The sequence below is a fragment of the Mus pahari genome, chromosome 18 (assembly GCF_900095145.1).
Source record: "Mus pahari chromosome 18, PAHARI_EIJ_v1.1, whole genome shotgun sequence".
Taxonomy (NCBI): Eukaryota; Metazoa; Chordata; class Mammalia; order Rodentia; family Muridae; genus Mus; species Mus pahari.
This window is the reverse complement of record NC_034607.1, coordinates 36,355,209-36,372,292: the sequence shown is the minus strand read 5'-3', so window position 1 is coordinate 36,372,292 and position 17,084 is coordinate 36,355,209. Positions and strand designations below refer to the sequence as shown.

Here is a 17,084-nt window from a genome sequence, read left to right as displayed (position 1 = left end):
TAAGAAGAGAGTTCCAGCTTTAAAAAAAAAAAGGCCATAAATGTTTCATATGAGAGATAATATTTGTCTGGGCTCTAAAACAATCAGGTTTAAAAAAGTTTGCTCATGGCATGTAATTCACACAGAAGAGAGAGAAAGAGAGAGAGAGAGAGAAAGAAAGAGAGAGAGAGAGAGAGAGAGAGAGAGAGAGAGAGAGAGAGAGAGGGAATATATGAAGAGAGAGAGAATATATGAAGAGAGAGAGAATATATGAAGAGAGAGAATATATGAAGAGAGAGAGAATATATGAAGAGAGAGAATATATGAAGAGAGAGAGAATATATGAAGAGAGAGAGAATATATGAAGAGAGAGAGAATATATGAAGAGAGAGAGAATATATGAATCCTAACTCCCCTTGGCATGGTCTGAGAGAATCATCTGCCATAATTTGTCAAATAGGAAGAATATAAATGAAGAGTAGAGAAATAAATAAGGAAGGCCAGAATGGCCAACAGCAAAGGACTAATTAAGAAGTGGTGCTATAGCCAGGCGTGGTGGCACACGCCTTTAATCCCAGCACTCAGGAGGCAGAGGCAGGTGGATTTCTGAGTTCGAGAACAGCCTGATCTACAAAGTGAGTTCCAGGACAGTCAGGGCTATACAGAGAAACCCTGTCTTGAAAAACCAAAAAAAAAAAAAAAAAAAAAAAAAAGAAAGAAAGAAAGAAAGAAAGAAAGAAAGAAAGAAAGAAAGAAAGAAAAAAGTGGTGCTAAGTAACAAAGTTGGTCAGGTATGCCCTTCTCATGTCCCAGTGATAGCTCTGACATCACACTAGGGACAGCACATGCTTAGGTCTTGGGTAGATGAGTGAGGAGCAAGAATGAATGTGTTTGGAAGTCTCAAGTCTCATGAAGACTTCAGAAAAAGAAATCTTGCAAGGCATTCTGAAGTAAGCCTGTGATTCCGGTATCTGTGAGGCAGAGGCAGCGGATTGGGAGGGTGAGGCCAGTCTGGGCTACATTGTGAAAACCCTGTATCACAGGTTTGGGGGAAAGGAAGGAAGGAAAAAACGAGGGAGAGAGGAAATGAGAGAGAAAGAGGGAGGGAGGGAAGAAGGGAGGGAAGGAGGGAGGGAAAGAAAAAAAAGGAGCAAAGAAACATTGAGACCAAGAAATCCTGTTTAGAAGCTTCTGTCCATTCCAGACATAAAATGAAGACTTGATGTTTGTCAACAGCAGAATCCATAAAACTCCACCCATCTCTCTCTAACTTAATGAGGAATAAATTAAGAGCAAGACAAGTATGAATCCTTCTCAAATTTGGGATGTAATTAAAAGTGTTAAAAAGTAACCGCAAATGTTAATGTCTTAAATAACTCAATGTAAGAGTAGAGCTTGAGTAGTTTATGAGTAATGAGAGGATAACTTCTTTATTCCTTCAGACTCAGAAAAGGTTTCCTAAGCTACCTATAACAAGGAATGATCAGGCCTGAATCTTGCAAAACTTAAACATTTTACCACAAGACACCATCACAATAAAGGCAAGCCACTGAGTGAAGACCATTGAAATTTATATTACTGAGAAAGAAACAACTGGTATTCAGAATATCTAAACCAACGAGTTTCCAGGAAGAACAGTAAGAGAGTAGACATTATATGTGAAAAAACAACCCCCAGAAATCCAAGTGCCAATAAGAAGGAAAAACCGGCCAATGTCCTTAGCAGTATTTTCCTGGGGGGGGGGGAAATAATGCTACAACAAGACACCATCTCTCATTCACAAGATTAGCAAAGTACAAAATGCCTCACCAAGTGTTGGCAAGAATATGGAACAAAAAGACTCTTATAGATTGTTGGTTGGCTATAAATAGATGCTACCAATTTTGGTAATCAGGCATAATCTGCCAAGTGTGCAGGTAAAATGCTTCCTCTTGCAATTACGCTCTCAAGCAATGCCCCAAGGAGCTCTCCTTTGTTAGCATAAGGAAGAGCTTCTGAATTCAAACAGCATCCTTATTTGGAAGTAGCTTAAACACCAGTCAAGGGAAGACTACCATGTTAATCATGATGTAGCCATAAAATAGAATACTATGGAGCAGTAATAATCCAACACACTGAACCTCTACATGGCACATTCCTGAATAATTAAAAAGAGCTAAAGCATATGAAGGCTGGCACTATTTTACACAGCCTGAAATCCAGGCTGTGGTGTTGTACACATATTTGAACACAGCAAATGCAAGACACAAGGGACCAATAAGGACACAGTATGACATACAGAGTACACCCAGAGGGATGAGATGTTTGGAAAATGTCAACAGCACACACGATCCTGTGCAAATCTGGGTGGTAGGCATAAGATATCTGCTGCAATGTTAAGTTTTTGGATGGCATCAAAATATTTCACTAAAATTTTAGTAATATGGTATTGAAAAATACCATAACTGAGATATAAAATAGTCAAAACTTACTAGAAAAAAATTACATTTTGCTCATCTTTATCTCCCTACACCCATCTTTCAGAAAGTTCCCTAAGATGCTGGTCTAGTTGTGGGAGATGTCCCATCTACTTTCAAGTGAGCGCCTCTTCCAATAACTGTCTATTTAGAATCCCTGAGCGACTCCTAGCAAGTCTAAACAATCCTGCACAATCATTAAGTCCTCTATGATAGGTCTCTATCAGGAGTATCGCCATCATCCAAAATCAAATTCATCAGTACAAGGGTCAAGGACCATTTATTTCCCCCCAGACCAGGAGCATATACTGCTACATCTCCGTAGACATCTTACTGAGCCTGCAAGTCATTATTTCCTTTAACTTAATTCCTATCAATCCATGAGGCTCCAGTTTAAGACATTCTTCTTTAGGAAGCATCCCCATAATGTTTTGATTCTTTGATAAGCCCCACATATACATAGGTAGTAGAAATAATAAAGTAAATATGGCTGTTAATCCTTTATGTTGGGGCATTTGGTTTTACTCTACAACCCAAGGCATTGTCGCTAATAGTCCCTACATCTTTTTGTTTGTTTTGTATGGGGTCTCACTCTATAGCCCAGGTTAACCTAAAACTTAGTATGTTATCAAGGGGGTATCTCTAGTTTGTGTCATCTTCACAGAAGACTAAGTCCCCAAGGTACTTTTGTTCCCTTCCATATGCAACCTTACAGACGCTGTCTCTGTTACCCTGTGAGCTTCTGGACTTCAGAAACAGAAAATTACAGATTAAAATGAGGTGCGCATGTGCCAGCCTCCCCACTGTGGGTGACAGGAAAGGGGATCTGAAAGGTGAGGCAAAAAGAAATTGGGTAAGCCATTGATAACTTTGCTGTGCATAAGGAGGAAGAAAGAGAACCCTTATTAATTATTATTTTACCTATAATCTTACCTCCATAAAAAGACTGCAGGCCCCTCGCTGGAAAATATAGCCATTGGTATGACATATTGACCACGCTGGGATCATTTGTCTCTCGAAGGTATTATTCAAGTAAGCCTAGGACTAAACAATGTGGAATCTGATCCTGCAAAGTGAGCCATGCAAAAACAACAAAACACTGCCTTGGAAGTTATGGTCTCTACGCAGCTGGAACAGGGCTCGAACTCACTCACTTATTTAATTTTTCAACCGTTCACACAGCTGGTATATACTGACCATTTACCAGGTGCCCTGCACTGCACTAGGCATGGGTGGTATTGATGAGCACGCTCTACTTAGCTCTTGAGGTCACAGGAAGCACAGTTCTGTGGGGAAGGTGGTCATCCAACCATACCATCACCAGATGACAAGTCCTTATTAACTTTAAATGGATAGTGAAGAAACTAAACAACCGTCACACAGCATCCAGCTGGAGAGCTTCACTAATTAAATGACTCTTCAGTTGAGGTGTAAGAAAGAAGAAACGATTTAAGAAACTGTGTTTCAGGGAGAGAGGGAAAAGACTTTTCATCATAGTTCATCGGAGCTACAGAATCAAGTGAACCTCCTCTGAATTGCCCAGGTGAAAGAGCTCACACAGTAGACTTCCAAATGAGGTAGGGCTTGTTGATTCCCAGATGCCCTCCACAGTTAAAGACGAAAGCAGTGAGTTTCCTGGAACAGTGAGAAGGTTGCCCTGCATTCTGGCTTCAGGTATGAAGAATAGCAATGAAGGAGATGAGTGAGTCCTGCTGTCTTCCTAGAACATGGTGTGATGAATCCCATCAAAGAGGAGCTGTTTGCAGAGTCTGAGACAAGATCAAAATGCCATTTCCCTCCCGCGCAAAAGGCAGCCTGTGCTTTTATAAAGAAATCTGGGTGATATCTAGCAGGGAAAATTTCTAGTCCAGAAATAGACTTCACACTGACTCTTGACTGAAATTGAAACCGAGACAGAAAGAGTACCCAGGGAATGGGCAGTAATCATGAGGTTAGAGTAGTGGTTAGTGCCAATCTGACTATCACATACTCAAAAGCACTTGCCAGTGGCAGAACAAACAGGGAAGTTACTCCAGTAAGATGTTTTCAAATTAGCTAAAAAGAAAAACCATGCCACAGAGTAAGGCGGCAGAGCTGGAGATGTGCCCAGAGAGACCTCCTCACAAGCCGCCTGAGGGAGCCCTTTAAATGTCTCTGAACAATCTTGGTGCTGAGATTCAGATTCAGGGCCAGGGAGATAAGCAAGTCACAGCACAATCCCCCCCCCCCTTTCTAATTGCTTAGCCATGGCTTCCACAAGCTCCTCGCGCTGTTGAATATTAAGGAGACCTGGCAAGGTTGAGCAGCTCCAAATGACACACTTCCTAGCTTGGCTTTGTACAGTTGCTTACTAATCTGACAGGAAACACTGAGAGAAGACAGACAAATTGTCAGTGACAACAGATGCAAGGTATAAGTGAATAGGCAAATAAATGGTTTCCTTTCTGGCAAATTCTAGGAAGAGGCGGGGAAGTGAGTTTACATTTTTCTTTATGTATTCAGGGCATTGTTGTCTAGTTTGCAACGGAATGGAAAATACTAAAATATGTAGACACACCCCACCCACCCTGCCTTATATGGTAACCAAGTATCAAGGGGGGGGGGGGTCTTGGAACTACTTTTCCTAATTTTCCCAATCACTTGTTTCCCCCGTAGTTATTAACTTCTACAATGGGGAGAAAATAGTAAATATCAATCAGGGAAATCAGAAGTCATCTGAGGATGAAACTATAAAGCCCCACCCCTATCACTTATTAGGTGAAATGCAGGGAATGATGGGTCAGCACCTCTGTGCAAAACCAACTTCAAAACCAAAGCAAGGAGCAGTGGGCCTTGAAGGATAGCCATTCACCATTCAAACTGCCTGATATACACATCCACTTTGTTGTTGTTGCTGCTGCTGCTTCTGTTCCTCCTCCTCTTCATCCTCCTCCTCCTCTTCTTCCCCTTCCACCTCCTCCTCTTTTTCCTCCTCCTCTTCTTCTCCATCCCATTTGCTGTGTAAGTTTGTGCACTCAGGGTTACAGAGAAGGAAGCCGTAAATATAAACTATAAGAAATGGATATGGATTGGAGACAAGGTTCTGTTATCTGGCAATCTGCCACTGTCCTCTGTGGTTGGTGAAACTGAGGACATTGGAAGGCAACTTGCAAATCTTCTTTTCTAGGGAATGTTTCAGGTCTTCCTGGCAACAAATCTTTGAAAACTCCTGACAGAGACAAAAAAATCTAGGGGAAATAACCTTCACCAGAAATGAAAAGGAATCAGGCTATAAAGCCTCCTGCGACTTAAAATCATGAAGGATGTTTTGAGGAGCACTATAATGAATCTTTTCTTGGAAAACAGAACTGAGAACCCTTAGGATCCTGTGAATAAGCAACCCAAGACCTGGGGTACTTTAACCCCAAATGTTCTCAGCAGCACCAAAAATTTCTGGAATGCTAGCAAAAGACCTTCCTGATAAAATATCCACCTAAATTTTTAAAGATTTACATTTATCATTGTGGACATATCTGTGTGTGTGTGTGTGTGCACCTGAGAGTCCAGAAGAGGGCATTAGAGTCCACAGGTTTGGAGTTACAAGCTGCCCAATGTAGGTGCTAGGAACCTACTACAGCCCTTGCAATAGCTGTGTGTGCTCTTAACCTAATAGGTTTAAATTAACAACAGACCAACATACAATAGGAATAAATTATAATTATGGGAGGTCACTATGGAGGTTTTAAAGATCCTGATTAACCTTCTGGTTTTAACGGTGTAGTTGTGAACTCTTTTATTTCTTTTCTCTCTTTCATTGACCAGTTGGTTTCCCTTTAAAACTCAGGACATGTACAATTTATAAAGAAAGTGGAATCTTCATGAAGTCTTCCAGTGGGAAGCCTCTTGATTGAAAACTAATTCTCTGCCTTCTGAGACAGGTTAACACAGTTGAGGAGAGCAGTCACTAAGGTAACACAATGTGAGTTTGAGTTGGTAATAGAAACAAAGAGCAGCATATTGCTTTCTTTCTCAATTACAAAGTATCAAGGAAATGAGGCATACATACAAAGAAAGGAAAAGAGCAAACCCGGAGTACATAAGAGTTTCTTATTTTTTAAAAAAAAAAAAATGTGCTGCATACCTTTATCAAGCTGTGGTCATACTACTACTGTACTGTCCCTAAGTTATTTATCAGACAATCCTGTCTGTGTGGCATTCGTTTTGATGTATCAGTCTTGATGGCTATCTGGAACAAAGGTATGCACTTAACAGATCCAAGCCTCACTGTTTCTGTTCCTAAATCTGGATTCAGTGAGAAACATAGATCACCAGAATTTAGAAAGCAAAGCGAGTGGGTTTGTGGTATTTCTCTGCATAATATTGTGAGGTTCTCTTTCCACTTGCTTTGAATGATTGCTGGCGTGATTCATAATGTTTTTTAGTTGGTGCTTCTAGAATGAGATGAATCTTGGAGGGAGAAACGAGAGGAGCTCAGCTATCAAAGTCCTCGCAGGGAGTGCCCATGCCCTTGTCCTTCCCTCCAAGCACAAGGGCTTGATTATAATTGAAAAAGTCTTGTCAGTCTTGTCAGTCTTGTTAGTAAAGTACTTAGTGATCTTTCAAAATGTTTGTTCATTTTGCCAAGATTTATGTTGCCTGTATTTTATGTTTTTGACAGTTCATACAAATATACACTATATTTTGGCCATGTCCCTCTCTCACTCCCTCCCCATGTTGCCTATATTTTATTTAACAGCAAATCTTAGAATCACAGACAGAGAAATGCAAAGGTGATTTTTAAAGCTTAGCCTGCATTTGCAAGTGTTTTTCTCCTGCCAAGTTACTTACATTTTCTCTGAGGCAAGTCACTTAGCTTCAAAGATTTTTTCACAGATTTTCAGACCTAGAACTTGGAATTAATACTTAAGGTAGTGGTTTGTGTAAACTTTAAGCTGAACCGTCAAATCCAAAAAATAATGAAGAAGCAAGCTATGGACACCAGATTTCTATTCAACCTCATTTCCTTCCAATGTTTGAATTTTCTGGGCCCAAACATAGCTTTAAAATTTTAAGAACTTAAATTCTGAACATGTTTTGAATGTATTGGAATTCCTTTTTAAACAGCGTTACACGAAGACCACTTTCCTCTGGTATTGTATAAACTAGAACAGTTTTATCATTCCTTGCCTGCCTGTCATTTCCATCTACATTGGCATAGACACTATTGTTATCTACACGCAACGATCAGAGCCAATAGCAAGTTGCTTCCTGAGGCTGAAATTGTGATATAAATAACTGTCCAAAAGCTGTTCTTTACAGCACCTCCTTTCTGATCTAAAACAAACAGAAACAAAACAAAAATGGATGGGGTGGGAGTGCCAGATGTTTGGTTTTGGCCTTAAATTCCTTTTCTGACTTCTAAGCTTTAAGCATTAGTTATTCCTATTTGAATGGCCCATCATCTTCTTCTAGGAAGTCATTCATGAAGACCACAAATGCTAGAGAGCTGTCTCTTAATTGTGACTTTTATTATCCATCTTAAATCTGTTGGAACTTCATTTGATAGGCCAGGAGGCGTGATTGGCAGCCTCTGGGGGCTCAGAACCAGTTTCTCTATGAAGAGTTGTGTGGGGAGTGGGGAGAGAAGGTCCATTAGCAACATAACCTCTCACCCGACAGTGATCTGGTCCTCATAAGTATGCCACCTGCAACCCCTCCCGGTCCACATGCTCTCCCCTTCTTAGAAAATTCCGCAGCGCTCCAGGCCAGGCAACGGGTGAGCAGGCATCCTGGGCCAGCGGGCACACGGGGTCCTTCCCATGGCCTCAGGAACAACGTGAAGACCAGAACCGCTCGCTCTCCGCGGGTCCTGAATGCAGGGTCTTCATAGCCCTTAATGTCCTCCTCACAGCTGCGGCCACCCCTCCATGAAAGTGCAATTTGTTATCTGGCCCAGGCTGGAGCAGGGAGAGGTTCCCATTGGTCCCAGCTCCAGGGCCAGTCACTTATCTGGTCCTCCAAATACAGACTCTCACCGCCCGCCACGCCACGCGATTCGCGGGCAGTTGGCCTCAGAGACTCTCCGGAGACCCCACCCCCCACGACCCTTTCTCTCCTCTGTGTTTCTCTGTGCCACTGTCTTTGTGTCTTTTTTTTTTTTTTTTCCTTCTTACACACACAGGGAAGGGGTCGCTCTTCACAAACAGTGCCAAAAATGTCACACAAAAAGAGTGCAACAACTTGCTTTGCAAAGGACTCAGAAGCCCCTGGCGAAGTCCCCTGCAGTGAGCAGCTGCCAATGCCTGCCAGGTGCTGAATCTGGTATGAATTTGGCTGAAGCTGATGAAGACATAGGACCCGCGTTCTTGTCCCCTCCCCCGCCCCCTCCAGGGACCCTGTCTCAGTTAAAAATCTGTCCCTTCTCGAACACCCTAGGGAGCTGCGAAGCTCCTTTGCCCGGGGAAGGGTATGCTGGTCCCGGGAATCCCGGGGTCACCACGGGGACCAGACGTGCTCCCGGGGCAGAAGTCATGAAATTGAGAGTGCCGGCCAATGGCCAGCAGAGGCGGCCCGCAGTCCTTAGGATGCGAGGGCTGCCGCGACCTCACAGCAGGAGGTGAGCAGCAGCCACCCAGCGCGCCACCGCTGCCGCCGCCGCCGCCGCTGCGCACGCCCCAGCCCCGCCGCGCAGCCCGGCATTGCCTTACCGCTGCCCGCAGTCCGTCCGTCGCTGGTGTGTCCGTCCGTCTGTCAGTTCGTCCCACGAGCCTCGGAACGAGGACCAGAGCGGTGAACCCGCAGTACGGGACGCCTGTCAGCGAGATGAAGGGAAGGAGCCCAAGCAGGCGCCGAGGTGGCGGCAGCCGCTCGCGCCGCCGGTCCTGCCGCTCCCCGCCGGCCGAAGGTGGCTGCGAGGCCGCGTCCTCGGGCTTGCGGCGCCCGAAGCGCAGCGCTCGCCTCTGGCGCGGAGGCTGAGCGCCCGGACGCGGCGGGCAGGGGCGGCGAGGCTGGGCTGGTCACCCGCCCCTGGGTGCATGTTAATACGGCGGGGAGGAGGAGTCCCGCGCTTCCTCCGCCCAACCACGGGAGCCGGCGGGCGGGCGGCGGCCGCGGCCAGAAGCCAGGCGCTCCCACCCGCTCCGGCAGCTACGAAGTGGCCGCTGGCCTTGGTCCTGGCCAAGGCACGGGCGTCCCGGGCCGCGGGGAGGCGCTGGTGGCTCCGGGAGGGTGCGCCCGCGCCCGCTCAGCCTCCGTCCGCAAGTACGTCCGTGCCTTCCCCGGAGCGGACGCCAGCATCTCAGCCCGGAGCCAGGAGCGGCCACCCGCTAGTGGGCGTGACCTATGCGTACCCTTGCGCTGCATCTTGGGGGGAAGTAAACTTCCGCTCCTGACTGCCCAGCATTGCTTCCTTACTCTGCAATTCTAAGTAGAGAAAGCAGACCTCGGCACCGGGACCACCCGCAGACCCTGTCTGAAGGCAAATGATTGTTGGAAAGCTCTCCTCTTCTCCGTCCTCGGAGCCCACAGTAGAAGAAGTAGCCCTTGAAGTAACCACTTAAGAAGAGACACATGGACTCACACATCACAGAAGGCTTCAAACCTGACACCAACACTCAAACCCGCTCTTCTTTGGCTACTCAGTTTTCCTCATCTTTACAGCTCTTGGACAGGTTACATGGATTTGATTAAGCAATGTGTTTTTCATTCATTCACTATTTTAATGAAAGAAAAGGAATATGAATTCTATTCCTTCTGTTCTCTGGCTTTAGCAATATTCAGGTTTGTGAATATTGAACACTATACAGCTAAGCTCAGAAGAAAGGAAGGAAGGAGGGAGGGAGGGAAGGAAGGAAGGACCCACCAACATCACATCACGGAAGGACCAGGGTACTAGACAGGTTAGCTGAGAATTTAAAAAATAAATAGAACGAAGACCAACAAGTCATTCAATTACGAACTTGCACAATGCGGTGCTCGTCTCAATACTACAGTAGGCATTAAGTACGACACTCAGGATCAACATTAGCATGCTAAACTGGTTAATTGTGGCTAATCGCTATCTTCCTGTTCATTTCCACTCCCCAAAAGAAATGGCATGTTCACAGAGAAAGTCCTTTGTTCTTCAGCTCCCAGGGACGACGTTATGATGAAAAGTATATAATCTTCTTTATGTAATTGTACCCAGAAAGTTATAAGACTTAGCATCTGTTTTGTGTGCTATCTAATTATAAATATTAATAGAATATTCTTTTAAAGAAAACACTTCTAAAAATGCACGGAAGTGAAAAGCAGTTTCCATAAAAATATGACTCAGATAAATAATCCCCACAGTTTCACTAAGTGATTTTCCACTAAAGAGAGAGAAAGAGAGAGAATCAAGCTACTAAACAGAGGTAAACTCTTGGCGTTCTAACAAATATTCCCAGCCAATTCAAGGATGACAATGTAGGGATGCTGGCCTTCCTATCTGGCTTCTGGGAAAGGCTTCTGAAAAGACTTCATAATTAGAAAAGGGCAACTACAGAAGTTTTACGTGCTTATAAATATGTTGAATCCATAGATATTTTAAAAGTAATGCCATCTATTACAGAAAATATTCATAATTATTAGCATAAATAACTTTAGTGAGAAAAAATAACTTATAACTTAATAGAAACCAAAATTCTTTTGTGTCTTCATTGTAAATAGTTTTTTTCTCATACAATAAATTCTCTATACCTCAATGCTAGAGCATTTGATTTCAGAAAACAAAATTTGAATGGGTGAATAAAAATCTCTATACAATACTACTTTTGTGAGGATCTTCTGAGTGTGATAGAAATCAAATACGACTAAGATAAGTGAAAACTGTTCATCAGAAAGATAGCAAAATCTTCCAGAATTAGAGAATTATAATTCAAACCCAGTGACAGTAGCAGGCAGGAGTTGACACAGTGCTCACAGGGAGGAATCAAGAGAGCTAGAGAGTTTATATTGTTATCACAGACTCGCGAAGAGAGAACATCAATGGTTTGTTCTATTCTCCCACCGCTGGACCAAGACTTGTCATTGGCCCCAGTGTCTGAACATCCAGACTTGAAAGAGGCATTGGCTGCTTGGCTGCACCAGGAGGGAGAAGACTACATCTGGGTCTTCTGTGTCCAGGTACAGGGCTATACCAGTCTTTCAGACATACATGGGATTAGAAATAGATAATTCATCAAAATAAGATCAAAGAATCCAAAAGAAGAAGAACTTCATATTGGATTTTTCTTTCTTTTTTTTTTTTAAAAGGATATACATCTAGTTCATTGAATGGCTATTGAATTTGCATTATAATTGCTATGTGCATGTTTAAATATATAATTTTTATCACCCACCCCTGCAGTAGCTTTGAAACAATATTTTATAAGGAGAGCTGGTAGCATTTGTCTTTGTCGTCGTCCATGTGCTTGTTTTTTATTTGACTTTTGACATGTTACTTAGTACCTACCATATGAATAATTATTCGTATAAGCAGAATATAAGCCATACACAAGCCAGAGCTAATCAGCTGCGCTCCTTTCTGTCATAGTGTGTTAACTGAATAATGCATGAAAAGATGTCCCCAGTCAATGCTGCCTTCTGTGGGGGAAGAAAAAAAAAACTTTGTAGATAATAATGAGTTGAAAATCGTGAGACAGAAAGATTATCAGTCTTTATTTTTTGAGTCTTTATAAGGACAATGGTCTCTATCAGATGAGGGTTAGGGAATTGAAAAGCAGAAAGCAGAGGTGGGATTCCGCAGTCTGTGAACCCTGTATTTGAAAGAAGACAGCCATAAGGAATGCATGTTTCAAACATGTTACAAACCAATAGAGAAACAGCTTTCCTCAGCAGCCTCTAAGATAGAGTGGTATCTTAGGATCTCAATTTTAGCCCACTTAGCCTGATACTTCTGACTGGCAGAGCTGTAAGATGATTACTTGACATGTCTTCTAGCCACCAAGTTTGTTGTGATCATCAATAGTCAACCTGTCATATGTTTATATATACTTCACCCAGCCGCACTCTCCAGTTCCTGAAGATGCACTCTTGTGAGTAGGATGCGTGAGAATGCTCTCTAACCATGTAAGTCCCCCAAAATGTCTATCCACTTCTGGAGGAGCTTTCTTGGCGTTGGCTAAGTCAGAAAACATGATGCTAAGAGCAGGATGTTTGAGACCACAGGCAGACAGATTTCCTGCTTGGGAATCTCTCATTTTCCATCTAAAGAAAAAATGGTGGCATTCTGCCTTGACCATGGCATGGCGAAACAGGTGAAAATGCAAGTAAATAACCACACCGTGAAAGAAAAACCCAAAGGACCATCTGAAAAGGAACCACGAAAGATGTGAGTGTCTGTTTTAACTGGGAACTCTTGTGTATCTCCTTCCAGTCTTTACATCTTCACTAGGCTTAATATTTGTGAATCCCAAAACCTGGTAGGGAAATCCACCTGGATTTTCCAGATACCTCGGGCTTAATATATCATCTCCTTTCCCCTTCATTTAAACTGATTTCTCGTCCTGGCAATGGGTGCAGCACGGAGGTAAACCAATTGCTCAGCATGTTTTTCAGGTCTTTTGATCAAGGCAGTAGTGAAAATTAAAAAGATTTATTGTATTCGCCCATGACGATACCATCCACCAGGTCACCAGGACATACAACAGAGAACTACATAGTACAGTAGACTTCACACTCACAAGTCAGCCTCCATCCACAACCACGGATGGCCTCTTCCTCCCTTTGAACAGCTCTTGAATCCATCTTGATTTCCATTTCCAGTATAGACACCTATTAGGCTTCCATAACCGCCTACCTCGGTTACTGCAATGTCTTTCCCAATCTATTTTCTTTAACATAGATTTGGCCTTTTCTTCAAAAACAATGGTATCACTTTAAAAATGTATATTAAAACAGATTTTGGTCATACAATTGTAGTCACAGTTATCTATATGAAGTGTAAACCATCATCATGATGCCCTTGACATGTGCTGGCTTCTTCTTTCTGACCTGAACTTTGCCTCCATGGCTTGTGCATTTTCTTTCACAAATAGGACTGCTCTCTATTATATTATTGATGTGGCGTGGTCTTGTCAAACATGAAATGTGATGTTTGTCATACATGTATGATACGATTATCTCAAGTTCCCTTTGTTCTGTTTTTTTTCTTTGTTGACTAAGACTTATTTCAAGAGAGGCTCCAAGAAAACCTTTCCCTCAAATTATCGGGTTGTATCAAGTATTACAAATACTGCCCATGCCTATCACATGCCTAACACATGTCTATCAAATGCCTATCATGTATTTAAAAAGTCCAGGTCATGTTATGTTATATTTATGAGACTCTGCCCTTATTTAGATAAACAACAACTGGTCTATCACTTGTCTCCCACAGATAGTCAATATATATTTGCAATTTGAACTGATCGTAACAGCTTTAAGAATACTTTATGATGTCAGTCTACATCTTAATACAGTTTAATAGAAGTCCATGTGACACAGTATTAACCTGCCAGCGGTCTTAAAACCTGAGCATGCTTAGGAAACGAGAATCCAATCAGAGTAATGGCATAAATCAAGAAAAAGAACAAGGTCATAGGGAAGAGGGAGAAGCAACTATAGTGAGGACATGTTAGGACACAGATACTATGAAGTGGAAAGGGAGAAAATGGAAGGTACTCAAGGGGAAGGGGAGAGAGAGGGGAGGGGAGTACAAATGAGCATCAAAGGAGAGATAAACGGCACTAAAGATGTTTGAAAAGCTTACAACGTTTAAAAACTTATGAATTGTTTTTAAGTTTATTTAAAGTACATATATAATATATGTATATATTATATATATGATTTATTTACATATATACATATATGTATGTTAAATGGAGTTATGTAGTATGTGATGATAGCATCCACCCCCCTCCTCATCTTCAGGAACCATAGACTATAAAAAGAAAAACTCTGTGCCAAGCAAGAGACAACTCTTTTAGAGCTTGATCAAGAGATCCACAGGATTCCCAAAATGCAATAAGCCACTGACATTTCCCTTGGCTGCTTCACAGAACTCCAAGGTAAGACTCTGCTACTTTGATCTTAGGACATGGGGGGAAATCTAGATGATAATACCGACTTGGAAGACTCCTCCCTGAGGGGGCTGGGAGCAAATTCTTAGATTATCAGAAGGTGCTCTACAAGCTGCCAGAGGAAAAATGCTAACAGCAGTCCTACTTTGTTATAAGGCCTTCAAATCATGAAGATGATTACCCTACAAGATATCTCCAGTGGAGTAATAGCGAGATGTTTATCTTGGAGGGTAACCAATAGCTTTCTGATTGGAATTAAGGCCAATCCAACAGGGGTAACTCATGCCTGGTATTATAAATGCTGCTAAGAACTGAGGCTGAAGAGGTCGTAAGCCCTCTACCTACTACTGACACTTCCCTAAATTAATGTGGCCCGCAACTGTGTTCTAAATGTTTAGCCTAACATTCACACATAAGTACATCTCTCTCACCCCTCATCAAAGACACTTCTGTTTGTCACAGATGGGGGCTATAGCAGAGATCCAAGGCAAGGAAAAGAGTAGTGATCATGGTAGGATAATCCCTAATTGGGATGTTTTCATACAACCCCTATGTCTAAGGCTAAGGGAACCTCATGAAAAGAGGGAAGAAAGATTGTAAGAGCCAATGGATCAGAAAAGTGCTGCAGGACAATGTCTTCCAGACAGGACTTCAAGGCTGAACTCATAACAAGATGGATGCCTGGAAAAGACCACACCAGTGAGCAGGGAAAAATCAAATATGGGAAGCTTAAGTGGGTCCCACTGGTCAATAAAGTGCTGCAGCTGGTCAATCGCTACTAAGGGAGGAAGAGTCAACTTTTCTTCAAGGACAAGCCAGCCAGCCCTAGGTAGGTTTCCTAATCTTAAGTGCACAGCCCTGAGCAGGCGTACACATGAATGCAACTCTAACTGCACTCAGTAGGCTCTGTAAAAATCTACTGAGCTATAGAATTAATGGTCAAGAATTTGAGAGGGGTGGGGTGACAGGAGTTGGGGGAGGGGTGGAAGTGATGTAAATAAGGTATACTCATGTCTAAAAGCAATTAAAAGTTTAAACGAAAACAAGCTTTCCCACAACAAATAGCAGCAGCAACAACAAAACAGATCCAAAACTTGCCGAGAACCAGGTGCAGATATCCTGTCCAGATTTTCCTTTTAATAGATAATCCAGTGAAATATAAATTATTGTTGTTGGTCTCAAGTACTTTTCAGTCAGTGTTTGGGCTTTGGGTATTATTTGATATTTTTATGAGGATAATAAAGATATTTATAGAAATGTTAATGCTGGAATGATGGGTCAGCTTCTGCTCCACACTGTTATCTATGTACCCCATCATAACCATTGGAAGATCTGTCCGTGGCTTTGTTCTGAGAGAAATGCTTTCCCCAGGAAATAGAACTTTAAGAGTTTCCATGTCCTTGATTTCTACACTTCATTTTAAAATAGTAGTAACGGGTTTTTAAAATTTTTATCAATTTCAATATTTCAACAATTTTATGTTGTTGGGTATGGCAGTATGTACCTGTGATCTTAAATCCCGGTAAACTGAGGCAGGACGATAGTGAATTGGCACTAGACTGAACTGTGTAGAGAATTTCCATCTCAAACCTACAAGCTGAAGTGTATTTTCCCCAGTCGGGGACTTGGATGATCTCACCATATCCTCCTGATTTTCCTTCTTTCTTACTGGCACTGTCGTGTTGTGCCCCTCGTGAGGAGTCCTCAGGAGGGGAAAAGTCATAGTCAGGACCTTGGGAGTCACTGTCACAACCACAGAAAGACACAGAGAAACCCACATTTCTGTACCTGAATATGAACGGAATGAAATGTCGTTTCCATTTTAACAGCACAGAGCAACCGAGCTATCTTCCACACAAGCTAGCGAAGTCTTACCCGTTGCAAACGTAGATCCGCCATGGATGTTCACAATGAAGGGAAGGCTTATTTCATTACTAGTCAGTCATACCTGGATGCCATGTGAGAACTCGGAAGCCAGAAATAAGAAGTGGGATGAGACTCTTTGGTGCCCTAACTCCAAGTCTGATTAGTCACCAACTGTTATCAGTTTCTTCTTCTTCTTTTTTATTATTATTATTATTATTATTATTATTATTATTATTATTTTATTATTATTATTATTTTATTATTATTATTATTATTGATATTATCTTTATTTACATTTCAAATGCTATCCCGAAAGTTCCCCATACCCTGCCCCCGCCCGTGCTCCCCTACCCACCCACTCCCACTTCTTGGTCCTGGCCTTCCCCTGTGCTGGGTCATATAAAGTTTACAAGACCAAGGGGCCTCTCTTCCCAAAGATGTCCGATTAGGCCATCTTCTGCTACATATGCATCTAGAAGCACAAGCTCAGGGGGTACTGGTTAGTTCACATTGTTGTTCTACCTACAGGGTTGCATCCCCCTTCAGCTCCTTGGGTACTTTCTCTAGCTCCTCTATTGGGGGCCCTGTGCTCCATCCAATAGCTGACTGTAAGCATCCACTTCTATGTTTGCCAGGCACTGGCATAGCCTCACAAGAGGCTGCTATATCAGGGTCCCTTCAGCAGAATCTTGCTGGCATGTGCATTAGTATTTGGATTTTGTGG

The 17,084-nt window shown here is 42.6% G+C and overlaps 1 protein-coding gene and 1 pseudogene across 5 annotated transcripts in view; one reads left to right on the top strand and one right to left on the bottom strand.

The window, feature by feature from the left end:
• Dlgap1 (DLG associated protein 1) overlaps positions 1–9,329 on the bottom strand; it is an 809,018-nt gene extending 799,689 nt beyond the window's left edge. For all 5 annotated transcript variants that reach the window (XM_029531372.1, XM_029531368.1, XM_029531376.1 and 2 more), the window contains exon 1: positions 9,122–9,329. The gene's annotated coding sequence lies outside the window, so the exon portion shown is untranslated. The remainder of the gene's footprint in view (positions 1–9,121) is intronic.
• Positions 9,330–12,679: 3,350 nt separating this feature from the next.
• Positions 12,680–17,084, top strand: part of LOC110335486 — a 44,633-nt pseudogene continuing 40,228 nt past the window's right edge.